The following is a 13698-nucleotide window of genomic DNA, read 5'->3' on the forward strand; positions in this document are numbered from 1 at the left end:
TTGTCCAGCCACTACCATCGAGGAAATCTCCGAGAGTTCTCTGGGAGGCAGCCATCTCGATGTGTAAGCAATCAAGCACATTGATCCAAATTTCTGTACACTGCATGTATCTGGCCACTTCCACTGGATGAGTTTCGTAATCGTCAACGGTGGCTGATCCAATGTTCACACGAGGCACCTGTCCAGGGTTCAGAAATTGGACAGCATGCCAGATAACAGCCATCAAATGACGAATCATAGCCACAGATTTGGAATTGTCAGCGAACAATGGCAGAGGTGATGTGATGGTGACGTCAAAGTTGCCTGGTTGCTGTGAATTTGCATGGAATGCAGCTCAGGAGATTGGATCAGTGATGCTCTGGGTCTCCTTGCTTATGAGTTGCTGAGTTGCTTTTTGCCACTTGTTCTCATCTTTGAGGGCAGCCTTTATGTGATAGTCATCACCTGTAGGAGTACGATAAATGGAAGGGATGAGAGTGTCCTTTTTCCTCCCCATCACAGGGGTCAAATTTGTATACGACTCGGATATGGTGACGGAATCTGCTTGCTCAAGGGCCCAGGCTTCGATATAGCTCTTTTATGTTTAACACTATCAGACTCTGTTATACGATTCTGAAACGGGGATGATACAGTGCCTTCAGAAAGGATTCACACCCCTTGACTTTTTCACATTTTGTTGTGTTACGGCCTGAATTTAAAATGGATTGAATTCAAAAATTTTGTCACTAATCTACCCAAAATACCCCATAATGACAAAGTGAAAAAATGTTTTTAGAAACTTTTACAAATATGTTGAAAATGAAATGCAGAAATATCTAATTTACAGACGTATTGAGCCCCCAGAATCGATACTTTGTCGAAGCTCCTTTGGCAGTGATTACAGCTTTGCGTGTTCTTGGGTATTTCTATCAGCTTTAGACATCTGGATTTGGGGATTTTCTCCCATTCTTCCTTGCAGATTTGCTCAAGCTCTGTCAAGTTGGATGGGGAGCGTCGGTGAACAGCAATCTTCACGTCTTTCCACAGATTCTCAATGTGATTCAAGTCTGGGCTTTGGCTGGGCCACTCAAGGGCTTTCACGTTCCTGTTCTGCAGCCATTCCAGTGTTTCTTTGGCTGTATGCTTCAGGTCATTGTCCTGTTGGAACGTAAATCTTCGCCACAGTCTAAGGTCTTTTGCATTCTGAAGCAGGTTGTCCTCAAGGATTTGCCTGTATTTGTTTCCATTCATTTTTCCCTCTATCCCTATAAGTCTCCCAGTCCCTGCCTCTGAAAAAGCATCCCCATAGCATGATGCTGCCACCACCATGCTTCATGTTAGGGATGGTGTTGGATTGGTGATGAGCCATGCTCGGTTTCCGCCAGGCGTAGTGCTTTGCATTCAGGCCAAGAAACTCAGTTTTTGTCGCATCAGACCACAGAATCTTTTGTTCTCAGTCTTTCATGTGCCTTTTTGCCAACTCCAGGTGTGCTGTCATGTGCCTTCTTCTCAAGAGTGGCTTCTGTCTGGCGACTCTCCCATAAAGCCTAGATTTGTGAAGTGCTGCAGAGACTGTTGTCCTTCTGGCAGGTTCTCCCATCTCAGCCAAGCAACTCTGTAGTTCTGTCAGAATGGTCATTGGGTTCTTGGTCACTTCCCTGACCAAGGTCCTTCTTGCCCGGTTGCTTAGTTTGGTTGGACTGTCTGCCAGCTCTCGGAAGAGTCTGGGTAGTTCCATATTCTTTCCATTTCCTAATGATTGAGCTGACTGTGCTCTTGAGAACTTTCAACACTCTAGAAATTGTTTTAGATCCTTCTCCAGATCTATTCCTCCTCCCAATTCTATCTCGAAGATCTATGGACAGTACCTTGGTCTTCATGGTATGTTTCTGCTCTGACATACGCTGCCAACTGTGGGACCTCATATAGAAAGGTGTGTTTTTTTTCTAAATCATGTCCAATCAATTAAATGGGCCACAGGTGGACTCCAATCAATTTGTGGAGACATCTCAAGGATGATCAAAGGAAATTGGATGCACCTGAGCTCAATTTGGAGTGTCATAACGGGTTGAATACAACATGATTTCATATTGATGCAACATATTTCAGCTTTTCATTTTTAATTAATTTGTTGAAATGTCTAAAAACAGATTTTCACTTTGTCATTATGGGATATTTTGTTTAGATCAGTGACAAATTTAAAATTTTATCCATTTTTAGTTCGCCTGTTCGAAGAACAGAGAGCTATAGCGATACCCCCCCCCCGGCATGAGCATCAGCGTGAGCGTGAAAATGTTAAAGTTTTTGATGCAAGTTATTTCCTTTCTTATGTTTTTATCCACCACACTATTTTTTACTGATTACAATATATAAATAGATATATTGCTTTAAAATTATTTGGATCAGACTTCACTGCAATGCTTTATAAAAAATATTATTTTATAGTCTTTTAAAAACGATAAATGTATAAACAGGCGAGCATTGGGTGGCTTTGACACCAACTCTCTAGTTAATTCAGGCCGTAACACAACAAAATGTGACAAAAGTCTAGGGGTGTGAATACTTTCTCAAGGCACTGTGTACTTGCACCATAAAACACATCATGAGCGGCCGTTGAGCTTGGGTTATGATCAATGTTATCGACTACAGCTATGGTGATCAGATTTTTTTTCGCAGTATGAGGGGACAAACAAACTCATCAGTTTCATATTTCTGAGAGGCTGAAGCGGCCATGCTTGTGGAGATATGAAGAACTCTATCGTACAATATTAATAAGCCTAAATGGAATGAGGTGTCCACAAGTCACGTTTGTGTGTATTTCCATTGTCCATGAATCATCAGGCCAAGGTATATCAGTAGTGGAGTCTCTGTCCTCACTGTGGTATGTTCTGGTGGACACCTGGCATCTTCTCACATGACTCTTAAATTGCAATAATTGTGTCAGACTAAGTGCTGCTTGTCTTGCTGTGTCTGTATCATTGTTCTTGATATTTGTTCCATCCATGATCATGTCAACTATTGCAACCAGAGACCTGGGAACAGCATCTTCCTGGCAGCCTTTCTGAAATTATTTGATAGGACCAATGTTTGTGTAAATATGTTCTTGGAATTGTGCAATATCAATTTGTTCTCCCACACCATCCCTCTTCAATACATCCTTCAAGTGTTTAGCCCACCTTGCCATTTGTTCCTCTCATGTGCAGTGCCGGATTAACCACGAGGCCCATGAGGCCCGGGCCTTGGCCTACGAAAAATATTTGGCCTACGAAAATTTCCGACGACGTTTTTTTCAGTCTTAATTGAACGCTCCTTCAGCACACTAAAGCGCATGAAAATTGTCTTCGGTCGACCGTGGGGCAGGTGCGCGTGTCCACGCTCGCTCTGCTCTGTGTTGAATCCGAGCTGATGAAGCAAATTGATTTCTCCGAAGTGATCACGTGGTTTGCCATCCAAAAGGCACGAAAGAAGGTGTTTCAGCAGGGTCGAAATTGAATATACATACATTCCTCCGAATTTGTTTTCTGTATCGTTCGTTTCTCAATTTTGAAGCTGAATTGGATTTTACAGGCACTTGCATATTTGAAAGTCGGACAAATCGCCATTTACCGCAGTCTGTTCCGATTAAATTTCACGTTCAAAATGGTCGTTTTGGTCACTCTTAAATTTGGCCTACGAAATCTCAAGGGCCTTGGCCTACGAAGACCTTAATCCGGCCCTGCTCATCTGAGCATACACCCTTGCTTATCTTTATACAAAACGTTACTGATTTGTTAACCTCGTCGAAGGAGACGGTATTGGTTCGCGGGCACCAGCAGTGACCACTATTTTCATTGTGTCTGTGTGTCTCTGTCTGTCTGTTTGTGACTCTCCAGAGAATTTGCTCCGTGACGTTTGATGCGATCTTGATGAAACTTGGACACAAGCAAGATATCATGGTCTAGTTGTGTCTTTTTGTATGAGGTCAGATCGATGACAGATCGAGGCGAAACTTCACATGTATTACCACCTATTCATCAGGAACAAAAGGATCACACGTATGATGTTATTGGTCACATGGTTTGGCAGCCATATTGATTGACTCTAAAACCAATAAAAATCTTCTCCAGAACGGCTCGACTGATCGAGGGGAAACTTCACACAAATGTTCCCCAATCCATGGGTGTACAAGTTTGTTAAGGAATAATTGATGGGTCACATGGTTTGGCAGCCATATTGGATTGAAGAAAATATTAAATAATATTTTTTCTGGAACTGCTTAATAAATTGATGTGAAACTTCACACTTATGATCAGGTAGTGATGGGGAATACATGTTTTAAATTTCAACTAGATCAGACACATGGTCTGGCACCCAGAATTATTTAATTTTGTTTGATCTGGCTTCTTTTTAATTATTTATTTATTTATTTATTTTGAATAGGGCTCACTTGGCTGTGTCTGGATGGGTTTGAGGGTAGAGGAGTAGCAGCTGAAATGCGAATCCTATCCAGGTTCCTCCTGATGACTTCATCTTTGCTTTTTGCTTGTTTGGGTTCCTTCTGATGACTCCAAAGCAGGATTGTCAATTTGGTCTTCCATTTGACCTGAATTGAATTGTTTTAATCCCATTCTAAATTCAATTGAATGATAATAAAAAATACGTCATGGGTCAGGGTCAGGTGTCCGATCAAAGCGGGGTTGCATCAAAGCGGGATGTCTTGATACCCGGTCATCACTACCAGCAGTTATAAAGTGGCAGTTCTAATTATCTCATTAATTATGTAACACACCAGTACACAAACGCCACACAAAATACACCACAAAAAACTCCACAAACACGACACAAAACAATTCCTGGCAAGGGTCTGCAATCTCTGATTGCTCTTTTTCTTGTTTTTCATGTTATATCTGGATGTGGGAATTTATTGGATGACTTATTAGCCTGGAATGCTCTCAAAGGAATATTGAAAACTATTGTAATGTGCTGTATATCATTCAGTAAGCAGGTCAGTGAATGAGTCCACGCTGGTTCTCAGATATACTCTAATCTATATACCCTGTAAACATTGTTCAATGCTTCTTCTTGTTACCCTTGCCAAAGGAGAGGGTATTGCATTTGTGTCCGTTTGTCTGCACAGAATGTGCTGACGTGGACCCCAATCGCCACCTAGTGGAAGCCAGTGGTATACATTCTATTTTTTCAACTGAGTATGTCTATAAAGTATGTACAATTAGAATGTGAGTGTATCTATGAAGGATGTACAATTAGAATGTGAGCATGTCTTCAAAGTATGTACAATTAGACTGTGAGTGCATCTATAAAGTATGTACAATTAGACTGTGAGTGCATCTTTAAAGGATGTACAATTGGAATGTGAGTATATCGATAAAGGATGTCCAATTAGAATGTGTACATCTGTAAAGTATGTACAATGAGAATGTGAGTACATCTCTGAAGGATGTACAATTAGAATGTGAGTATGTCTTCAAAGTATGTACAATTAGAATGTGAGTATATCTATGAAGGATGTACAATTAGAATGTGAGTATGTCTTCAAAGTATGTACAATTGGAATGTGAGTATGTCTTCAAAGTATGTACAATTGGAATGTGAGTATGTCTTCAAAGTATGTACAATTAGAATGTGAGTACATCTATGAAGGATGTGCAATTACAATGTAAGTACATCTATAAAGTATGTACAATTAGACTGTGAGTGCATCTTTAAAGGATGTACAATTAGAATGTGAGTATATTGATAAAGGATGTCCAATTAGAATGTGTACATCTGTAAAGTATGTACAATGAGAATGTGAGTACATCTATGAAGGATGTACAATTACAAAGTGAGTATGTCTTCAGAGTGTGTACAATTAGAATGTGAGTGCATCTATAAAGGATGTACAATTAGAATGCGAGTACAGTATATCTATAAAGGATGTCCAATTAGAATGTGTACATCTGTAAAGTATGTACAATTAGAATGTGAGTATGTCTTCAAAGTATGTACAATTAGACTGTGAATGCATCTATAAAGTATGTACAATTGGACTGTGAGTATATCGATAAAGCATGTACAATTGGACTGTGAGTATATCGATAAAGTATGTACAATTGGACTGTGAGTATATCGATAAAGTATGTACAATTAGACTGTGAATGCATCGATAAAGTATGTACAATTAGACTGTATACCTGGTGTTGGCTCAATGGTTAGGGTGGTGGCTTGGAATCCTCTGATCCTGAGTTCAAACCCCACTCTACTGTTGAATTCATACCAGGTGGGGTTGACTCTGCCTGTCATCCTTCCGAGGTCGGCAAAATGAGTGCCAGCATGCTGGTATCCTGTGTCGGAGTGGCGACCCGTCCAGGATTGTGTCCAATAGCCAAGGAGACTGCTTAGGCAGCACCAACGCTCTGCATGGAGTATGGTCCCGATGGATGGAATTAGACTGTGAGTATATCGATAAAAATAAAAAATGACCGTTTTTACAGCCATTTTTCCCTGCTGTGCAGGGGTTGGGCTTTTTCTTGAGGCAATGTTTTATGGCCGGATGCCCTTCCTGACGCCAACCCTCGTCGCCTCTTACGACACACAGGGATATGGTACACCTATTCTAACCGGGGCATACACCGGGACCAGTACACTGGTACTCATTTCGCCGACCTCGGAAGGATGACAGGCTGAGTCAACCCCCTGGTGTTAATTCAGCAGCCAATGGGTCTTGAACTCAGGACCCTGGGATCCCAAGCCACCACCCTAACCACTAAGCCAACACCAGGCTATTATATCGATAAAGTATGTACAATTAGAATCTGAGTACGTCTCCAAAATACAGTATATACAATTAGAATGTGAGTGTCTGTCTACAAGATATGTACAATTAGAATGTGAGTATGTCTACAAAGTATGTACAATTAGAATGTGGGTATATCTACAAAGTATGTACAATTAGAATGTAAGTACATCTTAAAGTATTTACAATTAGAATGTGGGTATATCTATAAAGTATGTACAATTAGAATGTGAGTATATCTTCAAAGTACAGTATATATAATTAGAATGTAAGTACGTCCATAAAGTATGTACAATTAGAATATGAGTATGTCTACAAAGTATGGACAATTAGAATGTGAGTACGTCGACAAAGTATATATAATTAGAATATGAATACGTCTACAAAGTACAGTATATATAATTAGAATGTAAGTAGTCTACAAAGTATGTACAATTAGAATGTGAGTACGTCTACAAAGTATGGACAATTAGAATGTGAGTGTCTACAAAGTACAGTATATATAATTACAATGTAAGTACGTCTATAAAGTATGTACAATTAGAATATGAGTATGTCGACAAAGTATATATAATTAGAATATGAATACGTCTACAAAGTGCAGTATATATAATTAGAATGTAAGTAGTCTACAAAGTATGTACAATTAGAATGTGAGTGTCTACAAAGTACAGTATATATAATTACAATGTAAGTACGTCTATAAAGTATGTACAATTAGAATATGAGTATGTCGACAAAGTATATATAATTAGAATATGAATACGTCTACAAAGTACAGTATATATAATTAGAATGTAAGTACGTCTACAAAGTATGTACAATTAGAATGTGAGTACGTCGACAAAGTATGTACAATTAGAATGTGAGTACGTCTACAAAGTATGTACAATTAGAATGTGAGTACGTCGACAAAGTATATATAATTAGAATATGAGTACGTCAAAAAAACACCACACAAAACTAATCTGGGCGAGGGTATGCAATCTTTGCTCATTCTAGTTTATGTTCCACTTGTTGCAGTAAGCTTCAAAAGTATTGGATCAATAATTCTTATTCAACTATAAAAATAGAAATGGTGAAAAAAATAGGGCTAGGATTTGCAAATAATTTTCTGTGACATTTTTCATTGGAACAAATGGATTGCATCTTTTGCAGAACTTAAAATATTTGAAAGTTATCCTAAATGTCAACTTAAATCGAATGACTGCAAAACTATCCATGGTTCCATGGTAAACAAAGTCAAGAACCCTTCATCATCACAGTAGTTTTTATAAACTGTTATCCAGATATTCCAAAGTTATAGATCAACCAGCGAAAAGTTTGTTGACAAAGTAAGGCTGGAAAAGAGGGAGAGAATCGTGAAATCCATGGCTCTGCTTGCTGGAAGGAAATGTTACTGGAAAATATGCTGGAAAATCTTTGAAAATTTGTTTGTTGTTTTATGTGGACAAAGTCTAGCCTCACAGAAGAGCAAAGAGACAGAGTGTAAAAAGGCAATGCACTGACAGTTTGGCAGCAGGTGGACACTTCAAACTAAAGGCCCGGTCACACCTTGACGTTTTAGCCAGCGATGGCAACGTATTAAAATGTATGTAAAACGCTGGCTGACGTTGAACTTTTGATGTTTTTTTTTTTTTTAAGATTCGGACGTATTCATAACGAGTTGGTCGTATGCATAACATATTAGTAATGGACACAGAACGTTTCGTTGTGTTATAGATAACTTATACCAACGAATGCTGAACCTGTTGTTGGCCTACACAACCTATGCCCAACGATAGTCTAACTTCGGCATAGCGCGTTGCACGCATCGCCGATGATGTCGTGACGTAGCCTATTAAAAGGCTGACGCACAACGATTCGAATCATAACTGCCGTAGAAATGGAAGTGACAACATCGCGGTCACACCTTGGCGATCTTGCCAGCGTATGCCGACCTAAGAAAAATGTGTCTAAAACGTTGGGGGCACGTCAAATACGGTATGAGTAAGTTTGGTATACGTGAGTAGAACGCTAAAGTACGCTATCATACATCGTAGTAAGTAGAGTACGTCAAGAAATTTTAAACATGTTCAAAATTTTACGACGTGCTCGGCGTATGACACATGTTCCGCATGCGATGGGGATAAGTTTTACACACGATATGTGGACGCTTACACACGTCCACAAAGGCTACTTATAAGCTACTCATAAGTCGAAACACGTCGCGGTAATGTCTTTTTTACGCGAAACTTATTTCTAACTTATGTTTGACGTGCTTTGAACCAATTCTTTACGTAGTCCCAACACACATCGACGTATGTAGACGTATTCCAATGACGTCTTCCGGTCGACAAAAAAAAAATGAATGTGTTTCTAGCTTACAACTGCCATATAAAGACGTGTTCCCAGCGGTTTTGGGAATTGGTATATGAAAATGCTGCTCATAAAAGGGGAACCCAACAGTGTTTTCGAGTCCTTTTTGAGTCGATGTCCATGTCAGCAGTAACAGTATCAGTATCAGTATTAGTATTAGTAGTAGTTTGTTCATGTTGGCAGTAGTAGGTGAGTGTGAGGGGGAGGGTGTGGGTTATGATGGATCGTCCTTGCGTCCGCGTGTCCACGGGTAGGTTCATAGGCTGCCACTCAACGATTTAAATGGCTGCATCTCCACTATTGAAAGTAGACGCTTGCGCTCAGCAATTGGATTTTTTTTACACTCAACGACTTTTAAACGGTACCACTCTGCTATTTTCATTGTTTGCAATGAACGATTTAAATTGCTGTCACTCGCCTTTGTTTTTTGACGCTGGGGTTTTGAAATTTGAAGCGTTTCTTCTGAACGTGTTAAAACGCTCAAACTCGACTATTTTAAATAGACGCTGCCGATGGACAATTGGAATCATAGCCAAACTAGACATCGAAGTGTGAACATCCTCGTCATGCCGAAGAAAAGTTTGAAGAATGCTGCAAATAAGTGTCCTGGCCGTGGCCGTGGACGCTGACGCAAGGACGATCCATTATACCGACGTCTTTCAGCCTATGAGTAACTTAAAAGTAACGTCTGTCGACGTGTGGCAACGATCGCGTAACGTGCCAACAACACGTTAATCATAGGTTAGAAATAAGTTTCGGGTACGCTAAACATTACTTCGGCGTGTCTCAACTTATGATTAACTTACAAGTAGCATGTGTTGACGTCTGTCAACGATCGCAGACCGTGCATACAACTTGTGGCCAGCGTAGCGGAACGTGTGAGTCATACGCCGGCATACGTCGTGAAATTTCAAGCATGAAAAAATTTGAGGACAACCGAAAAGTACAACGTTTAAAGCCAACGTACAACGACGTATGGCAGTGTTTTTCAGCGTGCTCTCAATGTTATCAAAACTTACCCATAACGTATTCAACGTGTGCCAGCGTTTTAGAAAAAAAATTCAAAAATCGGCATACGTTGGCTAAAACGTCAAGGTGTGACCGGGCCTTAAGGAATGAGGTGAGAGGAAGGGAGGAAACATGCAAGTCAGGAGGTTGAGTTAGGTAGTATCAATGGGGGTACAAAAGATTGTGGGTATGGATGGAGTATAGCATAAGACTGTGGACCACCAACTTGGAGACCAAGAGGGAAGAGTGGGATTCCTTGATACCCAGTCCCCAGATTCCTTAATAATACCTAGGCGACATAATAATACCCAAATTCCTTATTAATACCTTAATACATAATAGTTCCACAAACGGGAGAAAAGAGTGGTAAATCTTGCACTTCCATGACTTAAACCATGCACTCCCGTGTCTAAAATACCATGTTCTATTCCATGCACTCCCTTGTCTTATACTGTGACCTCCTTTGTCTTATTCTTATCCCATGCACTGTGTCACAAATATGAATGTTCTTATTTTTCTGTAATCGCCTCAATTTTCCACAATTATTCTTTTCGAAACAGCTCAAACTTTCACTTCACAAGCCCCCTGCTTCACCACCCCACTCAGACATTGTATCCCTTCCTTCATTTATTTCATGAGAACTTCGATCCATTTCTTCCTTCCACTTGACGACAATTGGTAATCCTTGCAGCATTTATTTTAACAACGAAGTTTAAACACTTCACTTTTTGAGACTAAATAAATACAAGATAAACATGCAGATCTCCAAAATAACTTGCAATTGGCCTACTGCTATAATGAAATTAATTACGAGGATTGTACAAAACGTTCCATGAATCAGGTTAATATTTCTCCAAGATACACACATCGTTAGTGTGTGTGTGTGTGTGTGTGTGTGTGTGTGTGTGTGTGTGTGTGTGTGTGTGTGTGTGTGTGTGTGTGTGTGTGTGTGTGTGTGTGTGTGTGTGTGTGTGTGTGTGTGTGTGTGTGTGTGTGTGTACTGTCTTAGCCAGAAATATTGACACCCTTGCACTTTTTTCAAATAATGCACCATTTATTCCAGAAAATTTTTGAAATTAGTAAATCTTTTGATATCCACAAATGTATTTCTTTTATTTGGTTTGCAGTGGAGCAAAACAAAAAAGCTGAAAAATTACTAAATCTTAGCTTATTCCACATAGAAATCCTAAAATGGCCCGGACAATATTATTAGCAGCTTTTAGAAGTTGTTAGAAATAATGAGATTTCAAACAGTTTATTCTCCTTTACTTTGGAATTGAACTCACCTGTGGTGAGTTGCTGGTGCCTGCAATATAAAAATCACTCATTCAACCAGTTTGAATAGAGAAAAGGAGTCATTCTGCTGTTTTGTTTCACTGTGAACTGCAATGAGCATGGAGAAAAGAAAAAAACCAGAGAATTGGTTGAGGAGGTCAGACACAAGATTGTAGCCAAGCGTAGTCAAGGCTGCAAGTCCATCTCCAGAGACCTTGATGTTCCTGTGTCCACAGTATGCAATGTTATCAGGAAGTTTAAGGCCCATGGCACTGTAGCCAAATAATTTGATTTCAAGCAGGTGATTCTCCTTTACTTTTGAAAACCTGATCAAAGATTGCAGCGAAGGATTGTTCGAATGGTGGGGAAAGCACCTCGATCAACTGGCAAACATATTCAAGCTGACCTTCAGATACAAGGTACGACAGTTTCAGCTCGCACTATCCGCCGCCAACTCGATGAAAGGGGGTTCTATGGTAGGAGACCAAGGAGGACTCCATTGATGAGAGAGAGACATAAGAAAACCCTACTGGAGTTTTCCAAAACACATCTGAACAAGCTAAAATCCTTCTGGGAGAACCCTGTGGAAAGATGAGACCAAATTAGAGCTGTTTGGCAAAGCACATCATCTCTATCTTCACAGAAGAAAAAAATGAAGCCTTCAAAGAAAAGAACACCTTCCTGACAGTCAAACATGGAGGAGGTTCAGTGATGTTTTCAGTTTGCTGTGCTACCTCCAGCACCGGGTGCCTTGTGTGTGTATATATATATATATATATATATATATATATATATATATATATATATATATATATATATATATATATATATATATATATACACATACACTAAAGACTTGCGGTTGGGAGTATAATCCATGGTAAATTCTCCAACCTTTAATTGAACAAACAATGATTCAACGTTTCAATTAACAAGTGCCAAGCAACATGCATGCGTTAACCTTTCTCAAGAGTGATGAAAGTTATCAGAACATCCCCCTAAATACCTAAAGGTGGGGGTGGGCAAAGCTGGACAGCCAATCAACGCACTTATCAAATCGCTCGCTCATTCTGACCCTTAACAAGTTTAAAAACAATGAGCACATTAACGGATCAAACATCACTCATGTAAACCAATTTGATTACACAAACAACAGTTCAAATAACATCAGAAAATGATCGGTGACTCATTAAAGTGAACACGATCAGGTGTAATCAAGCACGCCGTTAAATGCATGTAATAAGTAAATTCACAACAGTATCATTAGAATTGGCAAACGCGGCCATGTGAGATAAAGAGGTGTGTGTGTGTGTGTTTTTGGAGGGGGGGGGGGGTCCTGATGGAACAGCCGATTGACGTACTACGTGGAATCCCCCCATGCAATGTCCCAGATTCCCCAGTGCGTTTATGCAAGAGGGGTCCAAACGCCAAAGGTAAATCCACCACCTCCTGCTTGATCGATGTGACTGTTTGCTCTGCATGCCAAGCCTCCAGAATCTGTCCTGTGGTCCTGTTTGTTGTGAAACCCAAAATGCTAACCCTATCCCATAAAGGTGTGTGTCCTGCCTTGAGCTCATGTTTGGCAATGCTAGATCTGTTTGGATAATTGCACTCAAAGTGAACATTGCCTTGCAGTGTTCAGCAACACACTGGCTTAAGGTCCTCCCTGTCTCTCCCACATACTCGTCTTCCCAAACACAGGGTACCGCATACGCTACCCCTGCCTTGTCCTTCCCTGGTAGCTTGTCCTTCACTCTCAAGAAAGCCCTTATGAGGGTAAAGACCAGTTTTAAACTTACTCTCACTCCTGTCACTTTCAATACTCTGCCGATCCTTTGGGATATACCCAGTATAAAAGGCAGAACACAAAAACCCCTGGGTTGTTCTTTCGATCCCAGCCCGTTGTGTGGGCCATGTAGGATCGTTCTCCTTCTTGATACCAAGCTGTCCAGGTATCTGTTAGTCCTCAAAACACTCTGAAGATGGTCCACCTCTCTCATCTTGTCTTCGATGGTGGATGGTATGTCGTGTTCTTTTTGAGAGGGTGTGTACCACCGATCTTTTGTGCTCCAATGGATGACAATAATCGAAATCGAGGTAGCGGTCGTTGTGTGTGCGCTTTTTATCACAACAATATCATTATAATTGGCAAACGTGGCCATGTGCGATAAAGAGGTGTGTGTGTGTTGTGGGGGGGGGGGGGCTTTTTTGAGTTCACTGTATCACAACAGTATCATTATACACTGTGACCTTCAGGGTTCCTTTGGGATCCCTTGTTACGAGTGTATCGAGGAAGGGAAGGG

At 40.3% G+C, this 13698-nt stretch overlaps 1 protein-coding gene across 8 annotated transcripts in view; it reads left to right on the forward strand.

The window, feature by feature from the left end:
* ALPK1 (alpha kinase 1) overlaps nucleotides 1-13698 on the forward strand; it is a 327568-nt gene that overhangs the window by 125497 nt on the left and 188373 nt on the right. The gene's annotated exons all lie outside the window — the stretch shown is intronic.

Source organism: Eptatretus burgeri, chromosome 18, assembly GCF_056783735.1.
Source record: "Eptatretus burgeri isolate ZD-2024b chromosome 18, Ebu_testis_v1, whole genome shotgun sequence".
Classification (NCBI taxonomy): Eukaryota; Metazoa; Chordata; class Myxini; order Myxiniformes; family Myxinidae; genus Eptatretus; species Eptatretus burgeri.